Here is a 19,293-nt window from a genome sequence, read left to right on the forward strand (position 1 = left end):
AGAGCACATACCCGACAGATTAACCAGCCTTTCTTAATCCACAGAGGTTCAGTAAAGGGCGCAGAAAAAATGTGCAGATTGCTTGGAAGCTAGACAGTCAACTATATTAGCTAGGGAGAGTCGCTTCATTGTCTCAAAGTTATGTCCACAGAGGCATCTAACTTTCAGGAGAACCATCCCCCATGCAGTATTCACTGGCTAGTTTCATCACTAGGAAGGAGTAATACCTAAAATAAAGCTAAAATCATATCTGTTTCGATCGAGTACAACCAATGTTATTGTTTTTCTTTCCTAATGTATTCTAAAAGACAACTTTCCCCCCCTTTGAAGTAAGGTCTTTCTTTCAACAGTTGCTAGTGAGAACTGGGCTGTGACTGCTCCACACAATTTGATGTGGAGTGCTGCAGGGCTGGTGCATCAAATGCTAGCTGAGTGTTTCTCCTTTGATAAATGCAGCAGAAATGAGTGGCTGCAATAATTGTGCCATGGGAAAGGACCATTCCAAATAATTAAAAAGTGAGATGAACTGTAGTTCTCTACTTCTAAAGTTTCCCACCAGCTAAAACAGAAAGGTATTTCCCTATTATGAAGACTTATGATTTATAAAGTATATTTATGTTTAGATCATTACCAAATTTGCATTTTGCCTAGAGACAAATTTTACTCACATAACCCTCAGATTGGATGACCATTAGGCACCAAAATTTCTGAACGAATTAGAGGGGGCAACCAGGCTCTTGAAGTCCCCAAGCCTGGGAAGAGCGACACCTAAGCTCTGCTGCAATTCAGGTATGAGAGGGAGGACACAAACTCTACCAAAGACTCCAAAATGGCTCCAGTCAGCACTAAATTCCAGAAAAAAACCAAAGCACAAGAGGTGCCATCACCAGCCCTTTCTTTTTTCACAAAAGCTTCATGGTTAGAGACTCTTGGGATCTGGTAGGGCTGGTATCCAGTTATAACGTTAAGTAAATGTCCTAATCCCCATAATACAGGTCTTCTAGATGTTGAGTGGCACCTGACCTCCTGATGTAAGCGCAGCTCGCTTACTTACCCCAGTGCAGCTCCTTCTTTGCTAATTGCTGCTCTGGTTGGTTTTTCTGGCAAGCCAGAAGGAGCATTGTCCTGCAAACATTTGTAGATTTCTCCTTAGAGAGGTCTCAGTTGGCTATTCTGAGGAATGTTGAGATGCAGACTCTGTATCTTGATTTTTATAGGGAACTTAGGCTCCTGCTTATACTCTCATAATTACCGTACTGGGGCGTCCATCATATTTTTAGGCCTTGCTGTAGCCTGAACACAGTAGTTGGCTTCATGTAAGTATAGTTACAAGAACAGCATGGACAAAGTCTGAGCTCACCTCTGTAAAATTCCTCTTTCGAAAATCCTGGTTTCCAGACTGCTAAACAGTTGGTTCACAGTTTCTGATTCCTTCAGGCATTTTACTGGCATAGAATATTTGAATGGTCAAATGGTTGGAAAAAAACTAGTAAACAAAGCCAAAGAGCAGAACACCTAACATACATTTGTCATTGACCAGAATATTTAATATTCTATGCAGTCACTGCTCGAGATCAATCATCATTTGGATTATTGTAGTAATTAATGATTTTTAATCTCTGTCCTACATTTTAGCACCTGTTTCATCATATTATTTATTTATTTATTCAATTAACTAATTCAAGTGGTAATTATAATTAGAGGTAGAATAAAGGTATAAACAGAGTCTGGCTGAAGGTTTTCCACATCACAGATAATCAACATCATTGAATCTGAACTATGTTTTGGCCACATCTCAACTTTTAAGGAACACTACCACAAAGCACTAGTCACAGGAGCACAAGGAATAAGTCATAATCTCCGCTGCACCTCTCCTTTCCAAGCCTGTGGGAATGTACATGAAACCACTCCCTTTCTCGCTACCAAGCCGGGTTAGGCAGTAGAAACCCCTGCACTTTTGACAGCTACAGCAACTCCTGCTTAATAAATCTTGCCCTGCCAGACTGCCTCCTTCCAGATACACAGGCACCATTCCAAGTACCAGTTTTCCCTTGGTGTAAGGATAACCAGGTAGGGCAGGTAACTAACACCCTCATCCCTCTCCTCCTTTTCTCACTTCCCTGCTCTGCTCCAAACACTTCTGCCTTCCTCCTTATTCAGCTTCCAGTCCCAGCTCACTCTGCCTCCCTGATGCAGCTTTTCTGTAATAACCCAAAAAACCCCAAACAAATCAACACATCTGCTCTTTCTGTTGAAGTGGGACTACTGTGCAGAATGCAAATTTGCCAGGAACAAAGTCATTAACTAAGCAATAGTCTAGTTCCCAGCATTATTTCCACTGAATAAACATTCAGTGCTGGTGAATTGTAGAAGACAAGCTGTTGAGGGACCAGGATCAGAAGCCAGCTTGCTTGTCTGATGGCCTGGTACATACACATACTTTCCCATTTGTGCTTCTTCTGGTTCTGTGTTATAATTCTGGCTTCTTGGTGTTCAAGCTTCAACAATATGGGGGGAGAGGGTGAATTATTCCCTTGCCAAGATTCCCTTTCCTCAGGAGACTGCCCCATTCACGAGGCTATGAAGTATTTTGCCTCTCTTACTGAAGCTGTTTCATTCTCTGTGAACATATCCATTAGGCCAGGGAAGAAAACAGCCTTTTTCACAGTGGTTAATTTGCTTACTGGATGGAGAGGCAAGAACTGAACCTAAAGCTCCTGCCTCCCATCTGCCTCCCTGCTGAAACCCTCATGAGGTTTGTGTTAGAGAGGCAAGCCTGGGTGTGCAGGGAAACAAGGGAACTGTGAGAAGTGGCTGGTGTAAAAGTACCAAACTCAAACGCTGTAAGATGCAGCTGGACATTCAGCCCAGGATAAAAGACCCGGGGAGAGGCAAGGTTGAATGCACACCCACCTTCCATGTTTCTAACAGGCAGCACCCCACCAAGATGACCAGCTCCTGCAGTTTCTATTGTAGGTGCCCAGAGTTACACCAGACATCATATAGGATGTCTGAGCTCTTTACGTCAGGCTGTTAACCCCCACCATCCTCTCCAGTATAAAGACCTGCAACAGCCGTGATGGATTGATAGACATGGAGCGAGGGGCAAGACTAAAATGGTTTCCTACGGCAAAGGGACATGCTGGAGCACATACGGCTGCCTGGTGGCCAGCCCCTCACGGACAAGTCCAGGACCTGCTCTTCTACGGGTCACACAACGTGGCTCCGCAGAAGGGTAAGCCCTGTCTTCCCACACTATTACAGAAGTTTACTCTTTTCTAAACCGAGAATTGCAACTCACTATTGACACAGGGTAAGGGACAAGAAACAAGCAGTTGACGCTTTCCACTCCTGCCCCTGCCAGGGTAGTGCCTTCATCCTGTACGCTCCCTCAGCAATACACTGATGTATTCCCACAAATACCCTCCAGCAAAGCCCTATCTGCACCACCCCTTTCCCCCAAACCACTGGCACACCAAGCCCAACGCACAGAAACACCAGGTGCCCTCCTCTACCTAGAGTGACATGCAAACGGCAGTTAAAGCGGGTGGGAGACTGAAAGAGTTAATGTCTCAAACCTTGCGGTGGGGCAAGTTCGGCCTAACAACGCACCGCAGCTGAGAAGCCGGTCAGCAACAGGGCACGGAGAGCGGGCCGGTCCGAGAGTGCGCGATTCCGTGGGGGCAGGTCACCACACGGGGCCGGCGGCCACACAAGGCCTTTGTGTGAGGAAGGGGCTGGCGGCCGCCCGAGGGACCCTTCCCGCCCATCAGCCCCCAATGGCGCCTGCGCACACGGCCCAGAGTTACATATGTCCTGACAGGCCGAGAGTCACGTACGTCCTGACGGGCGCAGAAGCCCCAACGGGGCGTGATGGATGCGAGAAAAGGTGGGAACCGGGCGAGGAAAGACGCCGCCATGAGGAGCCCTGTGCGCCCGCTCGCCCCGACTGGGCCTCTGGGCTGGCCGGACCCACGCTGGACTCAGGACCAGTGAAATCGTTCTCTTTTCTTCTTTCTCTCTCTGTTTTGCTCTCTCTTTCTCTCTCCTTTTCCACAATCCCTACACCTCATCCCTTTAGACACAAACCGCTGACCAAGTCTGGGACTAGGAGCGGATCCAGCCGCCCCTCGGCTCCTCGGTGAGAAGGAGTCTAGAAAGCAAGGGGGTCCGCTCTGAACCTCCTGACCCAACGGGAGGGCTCTCCTTAATTCCTTCCCTGAATTGATGTATATGGTTACCACGGGTTACACGGTTTACTGAGGGCCTTTCGTGCCAATTCCTGTTGAGAGAAACCCCGCCACCCGCTGTTACGCCTCCCAAGTTCAGGCTGCTTCTGCCCTGAGTAAAATATTTGGTGTCATTTCACCTTAATTTATCCCAAGGGAATTCCGAACTCACCACGACTCCTCCCTGGTCTGTCCAGCCTGGGTCGTGACAGAGGCAGCGCGGACACCTCCTCCCCAGCACAGGACCTCCTCCCATCTCCATTGTCCTGGCACCGGAGGGCTCTGGGAACTGAAACGTACAGAGGAAGAAGGTGGAGAGCTGTGGTACTTGGCCAAGAAGGTGGAGAGCTGTGGTACTTGGCCAAGGATCCTCCCTGTTGGGACTGACCTTTGAGCTGGTCCTCAGAAGGTCTGGCTGGCCGTTTCCTTCCCACCGCTCCTTCCCGCTAAGCTCACAGCTTGTCAGGGGACGAGTATTCAGTGAGTAACTGCATCGCACTACACAGCCATACCAGGAACTGCAATTGGCTTATTTTCTTACAGATGTACACAGTCTGCATTTCTCAGATCAATGGAGAACCAAATGCATGCTTACATCTACCACAGCTCCATCTGCACCAAGCACGATGGGCTGGCAGTTTATTCAACCCAGCCAGCCACTGTGCCCTCCTAGCCTTCCTGCAGCACCAAAAGGGCCCCACAATTCTCTTTGCATTTAGAATTTCTATGAGCTTCAAAGAGAAGATCTTATCAGTTCTAAGGGTATGCGGGTGAGAACTAACAGTAGCTCGGGCACTCTATGCTGCCTCTGAACCAACAGGTAACATTTCGGGCACCCCTGCAACACGCTCCCCTCGCTGCTGCTGCACCGCTTGCTCAGGGTATTTTGTGACCCACTGCTCCAGGTTCTGGATTCAGCCACAACATTTATTAATCAGTGCCAGGGTAACGAGGAGGGAATTAATTTAATGGCTCTAGTGGGTTCTGGTCGCGGAGAACCTCTAGGTGGCATTCAAACCGTGTGGCAGTGGCTGAGCGCTGGTGCCACAAGCCACAGTCAGGCTGGCAAAGGCAAGGGGTGTGTGTGTGTATGTCCTTGCTGTCCGCTGACTTCTGATTCTTGCAGGAATCAAAGATGTTTAATTGTTTGCTCTAAATGTGTAGTTTTTCTCACGAATTTTCTTAGCTATGCCAATTAAAAGCTTTTTTTTTAATATATATATACTGATAACTCTGCAGGGAAGGGGAGAGGAAAGAAAGAAACCTTTTTGTTTGGAGTATTTGGCAGGGCTAAAGCACGACTGTCTGCTTTGGCTTCTTAAACCACATATCACATCTGTAAAAACATCGTGGCAAAAGGAGGAAAAAATAATCTGCAGTGCTTTCCTGGTGCTTTCTGTGAGGCTTTCATGTAACAAATAGATTTTTCATCAATTATGCATTTAGGTCACAGGAAGAGTTGGAAGAAGGAATTCCTTTGCCATTTCAAAGTTGCTGTCAGGAAGAAAATATAACCAAGCTGATGGAGTAGAAGAAATGCAGTTTTGTTCTTATGTCCTGATGTTTTTCTTCTCCACTTTCTTTACCCTCATTCCTATTTGCATAAGCATTTCCCGGTATAGCAAAATCTGTGTAGGGAATGCACAGAGGCCCTTAGGGCATGGAAATCTCTTATTTTGCAATGGCAATTCTAAAACATACATAAACACCATTAGAGAATTGAGTAAAAGGCCTTCCCTGTAAAGCATCTGGTCAGATCTAGAAAACAGCGTAGGCTCCTTGGTGGGCAGCATTACCATATGTAACCTTTAGGCTTCTGTGCAATTTACAACCCCAAGATAGGTGCTTAAATATCCTTTTAAAAGTATAATGAGAGCTAAGCGCTAAGGAATGGGTTTCACTGTAGCCACCCCACAGAGCAGGCAAAAGCTGATGTTAGCTCCTGAAAAATACCAGAGAAGACCTTAAAAATCTCACCTCTTCTCTGTACCGGAGATCACAGGAGTCTCCTGTCCCTCTGGATCAGACGCCTGAGCAAAGTCTCAGAGCATTTGCTCACTTCTTCTTTCTTGTGAAAAATGTCTGAGAACTTGTGGAGATCCTTCTGGTGCTGTGGCGTGCATCTTACGTGTGCTTAGACCATTGAGCAGGAAGCAGAAAATGAGGGCTCAGGGCTTTCCACCCCAAACCACTTCTTTTCAGGAAGCTGACACTACTCCCCAACCCCCAGCAGAATTAACGTGGGAATGGCAGGAGGGAGAAGAGAGGTATTACTGCAGGTAGGATGAGGAGGACGCTCTGCTTTCCCACCCCTTCTCCCACTTTGCTTATGTGTTTTACTTACTTTTCTTAAATGTACAATATATTACCGGGCTTGGGAACAAGGACAGAACTGAAGTCTCCCATCTCTGAAGTAAATGCCACAGCAATTAGGCTAGAGATTGTCCCTTTGCATACTGTGGCCCAGCGTCACGCATTCCTGCGGCTCCGCTTCAGCAGGAAAGGCAGAGACTGCTTTTCCCTCTGCTCTTTCTTAGCCTGAAGGTCAGGGCAGTCCCTTGAGAGATGAGGCTGTGTCTGCTGATAGCTCCAGGCTGAGGAGGGTCTTAAGCCAGGTGACTCTCTTCTGGTACACGGCTTCTTCCTCGGCTCATATACCTGAAAGTAAGTAGATTGTGATATTTAGCAATGCCAGAGCACCAGCTCAGGCTGGGGAGAGGCCAGATTTGTGAGCCCCAAAAAGGTGGGAGGTGGGTGCCGGAAGGCTGGCTTGGCTAAGACAGACCAAGTTCTCCCATGGGCTGGAGACCTGTCTCCAAAAGCTTAGGGAGCCACGGCAAAGCACAGCACACTTGTTTAGAGAGCTGTAGCTGGCTCTGAAAGGTACAGATCCTGAACAGGAGGCAACACAACTTGTTGCTTGGGCTAGCAACAACCCTCCCTCCTAGGAAGGGTGCAGAAAAGATTGGTGGAAAGTAAGTGTTGTACCCACAGAGCTACAATACCCAGGGACTAGGGTTAGTGTCTTGGTGTAGCACGTATCGTCCTGTACCAGCTTGTTTGAATCAATGTGGTTGGCAGTGAGTAAATCAATTCCTGCTCACTCGGAGAGATCTGAGAGAGGTGATGGAAATTTTGTGAAACCTCATTTGAAGTTGTCAGGGACCAAAGCTGCTTATTGCAAAACAGGTACCTGCACTGAGGTGTCTCTCTCTGCTAAGAGTGAAATACAGAGTATGCCTCTTTAATCCAAAGCAATTTCTATTCAGTTGATTTCATTTTGGAAGCAAAAGAGCTAAAAACTACTTCAAAGGTTAATTTCAGCATATTTGTACTATGTATACACAATCATTTAAGAAATTTAAATTGATTCTTAAAATAGTCTCTCCAGTAAGCAGAAAAATCTCCTAACTGGTTTAAAAGACAAAAATGTTTAATTCTGCTATAATGAAGGTTACACATGCAAAAGTTAGGAGTTTGGTTATGTTTATGAAGTAAATCTGTCCTGTGAGACAGGGCATTTGGAGGCAGGGCTCTTTCATGCCTTCCTCTCGGAAGTGTCCTACTTTCTGCAAAGACTAAATATGCATTTCACAGAATGAGAGTGACTTTCTGTAACAACCTCTCGGACTTTTACCTAAGGCCTATGGTTCTGCAGTTCCGTAGCTTTCTCTAGCAAATCATTAAATATTTAGTCAATGTTGACTAGTAAGAACTGAAGACATGAAAGTTCCCTCCAATATCATCTACTAGTCCTAGTATTCTCCTGAGGATGACTCCTAAATCACTAGGCTGCTGACTAGCATAAAAAAAATGAAAATGGCATTTCTGAGAGTAAAACTCTTCATTTCCTCTGCTTTTCTTACAAATACAATGAAGTGGATCATGCCGAATGAAAGAAAACCTTTTTGTAACATTTTTGTGAGGAAAAAGCACTCAAAAATATTGCGGTTTCCCCCCAACCAAGAATTTAGTTTTATTGCTTAGGCAAAAGCATTAGTCATTTCTACAGCCCCTCTTAATCCCTTGCGGGCACTTAGACTCAGATCTTACCATTTCTTCCAAGGCTGTACCTTACTAAATTGGGGGAATAAAATCTTGTTCTTTGTTAGAGTAAGTAAGTACTAAACCATCCATTTACTTTGTAGGCCCTAAGATTTACAGCCTGTTTATGAAAGATAAGAAAAATCAGGCTTTGAAATTCCTGCTGACAAATTTTGCAGCAGTAGAAGTATTAGCTTTGCTTTTCGAGTCAATTCCTAGTTTGCATAGTTCTTGTTTACTTTGCTCTAAACCCTATTTACTTTCTGTTTTCCAGCATTGCTATCAGCTAGAAATTACCTTTCACCCTAGAACTGTATTTTTTCTATTTCTGTGCAATAGTATATATTAAAGTGTGTTAAGTGCTTTTAAGCCACAGACTGGCAGGTGCTATATAAATATTTATCTTTGTTATGATTGCTTAAAGCAGAAGGCTCAGAGGTATGTAAAAGAAAAAAAATTAAGTAGCCCCACCTTCTGCCCTTGGTTTTCACATCTATTTCATAATCAATTCAGCAAGAGAAATCCCTCACAGAAAGAATACATTCAAACTGCCTTGCAGCACAACACAAGGATAATTTTAATCCATGTTAAATTCCCAGATTTACAGTCACAGTTGATTCAGTTTTGAAATGACCTGCAAAACAGTTTATCCCAGATAAATGTAACTGAGTAGTTTCATAACAAAAAAACCTCTTTTATATTCTCTTCTATGCAGTCAACCTGGGTTCTTTTTTGCTTTCATTGAAGTGGAGTTTATTCAGGATATTCCAGCTAGTGGGATGGTGGAAATGGGGAGGATGTCTGTCTTTGTGGAAAAAGACTATGTGGCACTCGGCAGAATTTGTGTTTGCTGGACCGTTCTTGTGCTATTGTTCCAGGACTACTAAGGTTTACTTAAAAAACCCCAAAGTTTCAGAAAGGCCAGGTGCCTTATATTATATGTTCAAGTGTTCCTTCCTGACCGAGTTGCTTTTCCCATTAGAGTTTTTTGTCCCATTCCCATTTGAGGTTTGTTTCCTGTTCCTTTTCATTTCACCTTAGCTTTTCAGGCAATGACATCCAAATAGAAAGAGACAGTCATTGCCATGGTTTTCACTCTAAAACTGAACTTCCTGGCTTTTATGGCTTATAATCAATCCCATAATGTCCTGTGATTTCTATGTATGACTGGCAAGAAGTAAAAGGGAGTTTATTTTGCCTGTATGCAGACAGGCCAAATTTCACACATTAGGAGCAGCAACTAATCACCCACAACATTTCCTAAAGTTCATGGTGCTGGCAGACAGCTGTTTTCATTCTGATATGATGGTTTCTTTGCAGATTGCTGCTGCCAGCAGTGTCTCAACCGCTTTACTAGTGCTCCATGCACCGCATATCCTGAGCTACTGCCTTTAAAACTCCTTTCTACTTTATACACACAAACTAGACTGCCAACAAATACTAAGGAGACAGGCATATTACTATAGCCATCTGCTGTACCAAAGGGAAATTTCAGTTACTGATACCTAGAACTAAAAGGAAATGATAACATGTAGACATGCATCCCAGGTCCCTCAATAAAAGCTTTAAATCTTACTTTTTGGTTTGCTTTTTTTCTTCCTCTTTTAAATCTTGGCCCTTGAAGTGGTAAAAATGCATTAACTCTACTGTTTATGATGTAGGAATTAAAAAAAAAAAAGTTACCTATATTCTCTGAAAGTTAACCAGTGTTATGGTAAATACATGTATCCCACATATGCTATAAATACATAGAAGTTTGACCCTTGTCTAAGTAATCATTGATAACAATATTTAACAGCTCTTTAATATTAGACTTGATTGATGTGGAGCTTAAGAGACCGGGGAAAGCATTCATTTCAGCTCCACAATGTTGGCTACACAACTTTGTCTGTAATCTCCTATCTGCAAACTTGTTCCAATGCTTCTTGTCTTCAAAGATTTCAAAAGTATGTTCCTGAAGCCAAGAATATACCCCAGTGCCAACCAACAGTCCAAATATCTGTCTTTAAACAGAACTAGTGCTGGAAGACCAGCATCTTACGCCATGGATAGCACGAGGCTGAGTTCACAAATACCACTGTGAGGCACCCAGAAATGTTCCCTTTAACCAGTTCAGCCTGATGATTGGCAGCCTGAAGATAAAATCTTCTAGGAATGAAACATGGGAAAACCTCAACAAATTCTGCACATCTCTGAACTGTCTTCAGTTGTTAAATATGGGAGAAAAAACCAAGTGGATTGGGGGAAGGGGAAGAATGCCCTTTAATTCATCCCTTAGACAAATATTTATGATCTCTGAGTAATGAGGTATTAAAATCTGAACATTTGAAGTATATTCACTTTCTTTCACTCCCACTGATACAGACACATTTGTAATTATGCATATTTGTTCAGTACAGTCATGCTGTTTTTAACTTCCATCTAATTATTATTTATATGATTATAGTTCCTAGGAGCCCAGTCACAGACCAGAAGGCTACTGTGCTAAATGTAGAAGACAGGCAAAAAAATGTCTTGAACCCCAAAGATTATAGGAAATCTACCCATTAACTTCAGTGTTATTTTTCCAGTTGGTTTTATCATGCTTCTAATTAATCTGCTACACACAAAGACAGTAGAAAGCATAATTTACTAAAATCAACACAAAGAATAGATCTTAAACATGGCAGGATTTGCCAAAGCATCTAAATCTCTATACTGTTCTGGCAGTATAATGCAAGTTACATTTTAAAATTCATTGAAAAGCTTTAAGTATTTTGTTAAAAAGCTTACCAACACAGGTTCAGCAAGTAATGGGTGAAGGCACTATTTTATTTGTCTTTTATGTGAGCGATTGTGCTTATATGAAATAAAGAGCAAGTCCCTAATGCGGGAATTAGAGTGAAATTCTGTGGGGCCTCCATTATACAAGAGCTCAAACTTGTCAGTTGTAATGGCCCTATCTTGTGTTACATCTGAGGCACATAGATTTTAAAAAGGTGAAATAAATGAATAAATAATGCTTCTTTTTGAAAGTAGCTAATGCACAAAAGAAAACATTGTCCCAAAAGACACCAAAGAGCACTTTTCTCAAGCAGCGAAGAGCTGCTTGGCTCTTGCAGAGCTGCTGGGGAGGATTGTTAGAGCCTACTTAACTAGATGTCAAGAGATATCCTCTCTTCAGGCGACTTCTCCAATGACTCAAAGGCACTCCCATAGCTTCTGCCATGCTCCTTTCCACAATAACAATGCAGTTTTTGTGACTGGGCAACATCCACAGCCTCAGCTGGAGAACAGCCTTTGGTCTCAGCAACATCTAGTGCAATATAATGTTATTGTGGGAATGGGTTTGATAATCAGATGGGAGGGAGGAAAGAAGATATGCTACAGCCACGTTTTAACTGCTAATTGCAGGGTGCAGAATAGCCATACTTGTAGGTGCAAGCGTGGCAAGTACAGAGAGGCACTGGAAACCAATTTGATACCAGCTAGATCCCTGTTAAATGCATTAAGTGTATTCATATTGGGAATGGTGCCCGGTGGCTTGCTTTAGGACTCAGGACACATTACGCAGAGCATCACTGAAGCCCCCCATGAGACACAGCCCCTCCGGCAAGCCCAGCCCTGGCAGAGCTCTGCTGAGCGTGATCCATCCCTGCTCCCCTCCTGCGCTTCACTTTCAACCAGTGGACAGATTTCCCCCTGCCCTGAGCAAGACAAACATCTCTAACGGTGCTCCTTCCGAAACCTCAGGGGTCCCCTGCTGTTGGCTGTCTGCCTGAGGAAGGTCACTGTGGCCGGTGCCCCAGCAGTAGAAACGTGGGCTCAGAATTAAAGGCAAGAAGCAGTCACAGCTGAGGTCCTCCTACGAGCCCACGTAACAGTGTGCGTCCGTCCTATCGATCGGCACAAAGCAGGACAGGTAACCCTCGAGAAGCAAGTATTTGCACCCTTCATACCAGGCACCTAGCTTGGGTGCCTGCACTCCTGGGACCCTCTTGCAGTCAAAAAAAGACCATAAGCCTCTCCTCTGAACCATGTGCTGGATGCACGTGCCGTTTCTGCACTGGCTACCTAGGGAGCCAGCATCCCTTGTCTGGAAACATAAAGGTCATAAATGCCTTAAGTAGATGGTGTGAGCAACTCCCTCCTCTGCTCCGCTTCGTCAGTGGGTTGGCAATTGATGGCAATGCATGCAGGTGAGAGGAGAACAAAGGAAATCACCTTTATTTCTGGAAGAAGAAAAAGAATGTTCTATTTTTCTTTTAAAGTACGCAGGATTACCGATTCATTTATTCATAGTACTTGGTTTTTAATCTGTCAGGGAATAATGACCCATTATTTTATACTTATGGGAAATGACACTTTCTAGTACCTGGTATTTGCAGCTGTCAAATTATATATGTCAGCATCTGTCACTCTGCAGCGGTGCTTAACGAACGAGTTTTGCATATCCCAATGAGCTTCTACCAGAACAGAGAAAAATATTAACACCTTTTCTGGCAACTGTAGGGGCTGACCGCTTTTTTAGCATATTCACTTCTGCTCCATATAGCCTTACCATATACAGCCTGGGCTGCACAGTCTCAATGGTTGTAACAGGCCCAATTAAATACGCTAACATACAGATTTCTACCTGTGAACTGCAGAATGGAATATCTTCCTTTCCTAATTCAAATGACTTAATGAAAAATGAAAATAACAGTATTAAAATGAAAGTATGGAATCCCTAACAGCATGAGCTGTCATTAAAAATTTAAAACCTTTAGGGCTTTGTCCAGTTAGTTTGGAGTAAAGACAGTCCTCTGTGGTCCTCAGGCCCTCCATGAGGCTGTCTTGTCCAGCTTCCACCCAAAACTTTGCAGAGGAAAAAGCAATGAGTCACTCATCACGTCACAAAAATGAGGGGGAAAGCAGCAGATGATCTCATTTACTTTTTAAATTTTGCTATCCTAAGAAACTAGGAAGTTATTCAATTACCACAAAGAAACCACCAAAATCCTATCCCAGATGAGCATGGCAATTCAGGGTCTCCAGCATCAACTGTCTCTACAGACTTCTTCATGTCTCTAACTCTGAACAGCTTCATCACTTTCAAGGGTATCATGTCAAACTTACAGCTGATCCATACACAGAGACAAGACCCTTCCTTGACAGATATCCTTTACACAAGTTCACAGAAAGAACCTTCTCCTTTTTTATTACAAATTCTTCATCTTTTTCTACATTGCAAACTGATATCCATTTTATAACAAATTATCTGCTGCAAAATACAACAGTTTACCTAGGCGTTATTTAACAATGCCAAGTGGGCAAGCAAATCACTAGCATACAGGAATAACTTTGCTTCTAAGGCTCATTGCATCACTGTGATTTAGGTAGAGAAAAAAGGACAGAAGCCAGACAAGTCAGACAGCAAAGAATAGGTGATGGTGCACCAGGGAGGAACTATACTGTTCCCCCATTCCAAGGCACATTAGTCTTTTTTGTTTTGTTTTGTTTTTAATATAAGAAAGGCTCCCATGGCAACTCATATTCTTCACTAATGAGCTTTCCAGGATTGCCAGGGCTTCTGGGCTCTTCATGCAATCCTTGGGCAGGACCCTGGACCTGTCTTAGAGACACAAATCTGTCCTCAGACTAGAAACTTTGAAAGGGGCAACATATGGGATTTTTGGTCTAGGCTCTTTGCTGCAGGATGGGCCATAACCTGACCCATTGATTTTAGGGAGGACAACGATGGTGTATTAAAGCAGCTGTATTTTTCAGTATTAAGTTCTGTGTGTTCTAACATGGTGTGTTAACTTTTCTCACCGGAATTTCAATGGGGGAGAAGTGTTATTTCCTTGAGTGAGTCACGCGGAGGAAACTTCATGCTGAACTTATATGACCAGACACAGCTGCTCCTCCTATTAGATATAAAACCTAAGTATTTCAGAATCAGCGTCTTTATATTTTAAAGAAGATCCTGTTTGCTGGGATTTCCTACCTCTGATGCATGGCAGTTGCCAAATCCCTGTACACTATAGTTACTTCACAAGTCTGTGAGCCTACGTGTTTTCCATGGCTGAATAAGCAGTTAGCAAGCAGTAGGAACGATCTGCCAGGAGCCTATTTCCATCTTGTTTCCTGCTTAGACCTGCCTTTCTACAGTTCAAATAGGCACCACAAAGGAATGCAAGTTACTGAATCTTTGCTTACACTGAACAGAAACTGGTATGGGCACAGCTGAGTCCTGGAAACGACATGAAGCTTTCTGCTGAGGAAACTGGTAGATGTCACCCAGAGGCAAGACAAATCCATACACTACAGACCCTCTGTACGCACAGCTGGGAGCTGAAGGACAAGCGCAGTGGGACTCATCATCCTGCATAAAGTCCTAGAAACTAAAGCTGACTCCTAGGTCCAACTTACTCATAGCCACAAATATCTGTATTGTTACACAATACATTTAGTCACAGAAATCATTTAAGTTGTTCACTCGGTCATACCATTTTAATAACCGAGCAGAAAATCAGCCCCAAAATCTTTCTTTCCCCATAGTATTACGTATGAAACAATATATGTCAATGAGCTAATAGCCGAAGTGGAAAGCCAAGCTGGAGATATAGCAATACTACAAAGGAAAATAAATCAGTGATGTCATGAGTTCACCAAGCACTGCTGTTAAAAAAGAAAAATGATCTTCTGAAATTTTCCTTCTGTAGTTCCTCTGGCCAAAATTGGTTATCAGATTCAAACTGGATATATGAAATTAATTTATCCTCTGAAAGTCAAGTTTTCAGAAAAATTGCTCTTCTTAAACAGCACTTCTTGGTCTACTTAAAGCTTTCTAGAATTATCTGGTACACCCTAATAGCAGTGATTCCAGTTATTTGTTCTGGAGGTTGATTTACAAAAAGTTTTATTCCAAGCTCTTCGTTTATGCCTGTATTGACAATAAAAAGTACCAGTATTCACTGTGATTGGAACACATCTTAGTAATATTTCAGATATTAGCCATGGGATTAATCTGACTAAGCAGATTTCTGCACCATAGATGTCTTCTACATCTGAACTAATCACCTTTGGCTTCCTCTGTATGGAAAGGAATAGAAGCATTGCAGCACAACCCATCTCATCCTAAAGTCAGCATCTAAAATACATATCCAGTGAATCTCGCCACGTATCTAATTCTCTCTGTTAATGAAGGAAGAAAACATGGAGTAACAAGATGAGCTGTAAGAATCTGTGGGACAGAAATCTAAAGTAAAGTGAGATGAATTCCATCATCAGAAAATATTAAGATCAACCTATGTCCTGGTTTCAGCTGGAATAAAGTTAAGTTTCTTCTTAGTGGCTGGTATAGTGCTTTGTTTTGGATTTAGGATGAGAATAATGTTGATAACACACTGATGTTTTCGTTGTTGCTAAGCAGGGTTTATACAAGTCAAGGACTTTTCAGGTTTTCATACTGCCCTGCCAGCGGAGGCTGGGAGCACACAAGAAACTAGGAGGGGACACAGCCAGGACAGCTGACCCAAACCGGTATTCCATACCGTATTATGTCATGCCCAGTATATAAACTGGGGGGAGTTGGCTGGGGGGCACCAGGGCTTGGCTGAGCATCGGTCAGCGGGTGGTGAGCAATTGTATAGTGCATCACTTGTTTTGTATATTCTCTTCGTAGTATTTTCCCTTCCTTTTCTGTCCTATTGAACTATCTCTATCTCAACCCACAAGTTTTACTTTTTTCCAATTCTCTCCCCCATCCCACTGGGTCGGGGGGGGGGAGCGAGCAAGCGGCTGTGTGGTGCTTAGTTGCCGGCTGGGGTTAAACCACAACAGTGTGAATCAGGTTGCATTCAGATTTATGGTGTTCAGCTCAGTACTTACATGAAAACCTGAGTACTCGCTGCTCCTTTCTCAGGAATACTGTATGCAGTAGGGACTATTTGAGCTGCATGTTCAATGGGGAATAACTGAGTTTGCTAGATCAATAAAAATAAGTAACAAGAAAGCTCAACAACAAAAACGAGCGGGTGGAAAGTCAAGCTCAGTTGGCAAAGGCTCAAATTAAAGCCCTTCAGTGAAATCACCAGTAGTAACCCATGAAATTAGAACCACTGACCTGAAGCAAAGGCTAGACCTAGTATCACAACATTTTCACCCTTCTAAAATGCTTAAAGACAGTCTTTCCTGTTTTAAGTATTTGGACATTAATTCACCTTATTTTAGTGCACCCACAAAACCTTATTCAATTTGGCAAATCACCGAAGTAGAATATAAACCAGCAGTGAACTAATGTAGTTTGTGTAGCATTAAAGAACATGCATGATAAATTTGGGGTTTTAAATACAATAAATCAGTCATTTAAATTTAATATAAGCTGCATAATTTCATTCTGCTTCATTAGCCTATATAAACACAATAAAATCTGTCAAATGCAAACAAAGGGCCTCCTAGAGGTGATATTTTAATTGTAATAAAACTGTCATCTAGATTAAGAGGCCAGCTGAACAATTCATTTCTTCATAGAAGTTAATGATATTCTAGAAAATGAGCATTAGGTTTAATTTCTCCTGATGCACTGCTGCTCAGGAAGCAAGAACTTTGTTTCTGCTCTCTGCTGCAAACAATCTGTTCCATGGCCCTAGCATCACATCAGAAGAAAAAGGGGGGAAAAAAAAAATTACTGCTCAGCAACATGCACTTGCTGACAAAACTGTACCTGTATTTCCTTCCTGTTGCCAGTAGGAAGAAGCATATTGTTTTTCCCCTTAAAATGTTAATACAGCTCATGGCTTATTTTAGCTGGCTGAGAAGCAAAACACTCGGATCTTCCGCTGATTGGCTTTAATTGCTTGACTAGATGTCTTTCAGCTGGTAACTATGAAATATTCACAAGTGACATAATCTAATGCCAGCTGGGACAGTCGACTATCAGAAGCTAATTTTGCTGGCTTTACCTCCCCCTCCCCTCTCTTCATATACACTCGTGCTGCTCTTCCATAATTTATTACTTCACCTGAGACCCTGTGTAGCCTATAGAGAGAAAAAAAGCAGCGAGGGCCTCTTTCATCAGCTTTTTGTGAAAGCACTAACCTGCACTGAAGGGAAAAATCATCTTTCACGGTAAAGAGTTTTGTGCAATTGTTTACCTTATCCTTTGAATTTTAATCCATAAAACCATTTCCTCCCTAAAAATAGAGCTCCATACTTTCTAAGACAGCCATTTAGCAGCCAGACAGAAAAGCCACCAACTTGCCTTTGACTCTGATTTCTTAATATCACATTTTAAAAAGAAACATCTCAGCAGCTCCTCTAAGTGACAGAAACAATATAAAGCTTTAACAGGGGACAAGAGGCATCTTAATTTCTTCAGAAGAGAATCTGCCAGGGATTTTATGGATGTATTTACATTTCTTCATGAACTACTTCTTAAAACTGTGCCAGTCTCTCAGATTTCTTCATCCCTGGTCTCGGTGTCTCTGCTGTATGCGGGGGCCAGCGACCGCTCTTTCGTTTGACTAATTGGGCACCTGCTCCTGCCAAAGCCATTAGCCGAAGCCTTCATAGCTGAGAAGGAACAGTTACAGCCTTAATTTCTGAAGGCTGCAATTTCTAGCACTGAAACAGTCCCAGCATTTCTGAGGAGTCCCTCCTGCATCGCCCCCACAGCCTGCACACTTGCTCCCCAGTTGTAGGGGGGGGGCTCGGGGCAGAAATACGTCCCGTGGGACCCCCGGCTGCCCTTTGGGGAGGCAGGAGGGGTGTTTGCAAAATGGCCCATGCAGCAGGTTGGACACATCCTGACGATCGCTACTGTTCCCCAGTGTTTTCCCTCCCTTACACAGCACAGAGCCCTCCCTGCCAGGTATTGGGTCTTGGGGCAGAGAGATCATCCCTCTTCCTACCACTCAGCCAGACATTTTTAACGGGAGAAATGTCTCGGAACAAACCCAGTTCCAGAATACAATGTGCCATATTGGTCCTACTAGAAAAACTAGTAAAGAAGTCTTTCGCACATGTAAGATATTTAATGAATCCAAACCAAAACATTTCCACGTCTCTTTGAATTTCACTGGTAAGGTTTTCTTGGCCCCCCAGAGGACTCTCTAATCTTCAGAAGTGAAAGGCCAGTGTATTAAAATAAATATCTTGAAGGGTTACCAGATCGCTGGACATCACCCTTGTTTTGTAGATGAAGGGAGGGTAAACACAGTCTGTTTGTGCAAAGGGAAAAAAAAAGAAAAAAAGCCGTAAGAGATGAGGACAATTTTAACGAGTTCAAGATGATGTGTATCTGAGGAGCACAGGCAGGCAGCCGGCGTGCGCGGCGGGGGGCAGAGGAGAAGAGCTCCCCATCGCAGCGTGCCGTCACGCTGCCCCGGTCCACCCCCCCGGGCTCGCCTCCTGAGAGCTCCTCTGCGCTCATTTCTTCACTCAGCACCAGCTCAGCACCCGCTGGGCTGGGAGGATGGAACGGGGGGCTCGGGCATCCCTCCCGCCTGCGTGGCCCTGCTCCACCGGCAGGCACTGGAACCTCTCCAGCACCACCGCTGCCACAGCCCTGACCGTTTCCAAATGTTTAAGTATTTACAGAATCCAGGCTAAACCTGTAAGCCATTACAGATAATTTCAGCCTCCGGTGAAAACGTGAAGGCTGTCTCTAAACCAGCCGGGAACGGGGTGCGGGAGCACACACCGGCTTGTGCCCCTCTCTCCTCCAGCCTTGGCCGTCTGCCTGCGGACACAAAGCCCCGACACACAGCCGAGAGCCGAGATGCCTCCAACCAGCTCTCCGTGCAGCCCTGGGGCACATCTGCACGGAGGAGAAATGCAGCGAAGCCCGAGACCCCCCTCTTTTGAGGCAGCTGAGCCCCCGAAACCAGCTTGGATCCAAAAAGCCTGACATAGTCCACCCGGCATCTCTCCACGCTGACACCATCGTATAGCTTTAGGAAGGGGGTTTGTTTTTAGCGAGCCACTTCAGACAGGAACCTGTATAAACACAGCCCTGTGCAAATATATATAGCCTGTGCAAATATTAGGATATTAT

Source organism: Buteo buteo, chromosome 25 (genome assembly GCF_964188355.1).
Source record: "Buteo buteo chromosome 25, bButBut1.hap1.1, whole genome shotgun sequence".
Taxonomy (NCBI): domain Eukaryota; kingdom Metazoa; phylum Chordata; class Aves; order Accipitriformes; family Accipitridae; genus Buteo; species Buteo buteo.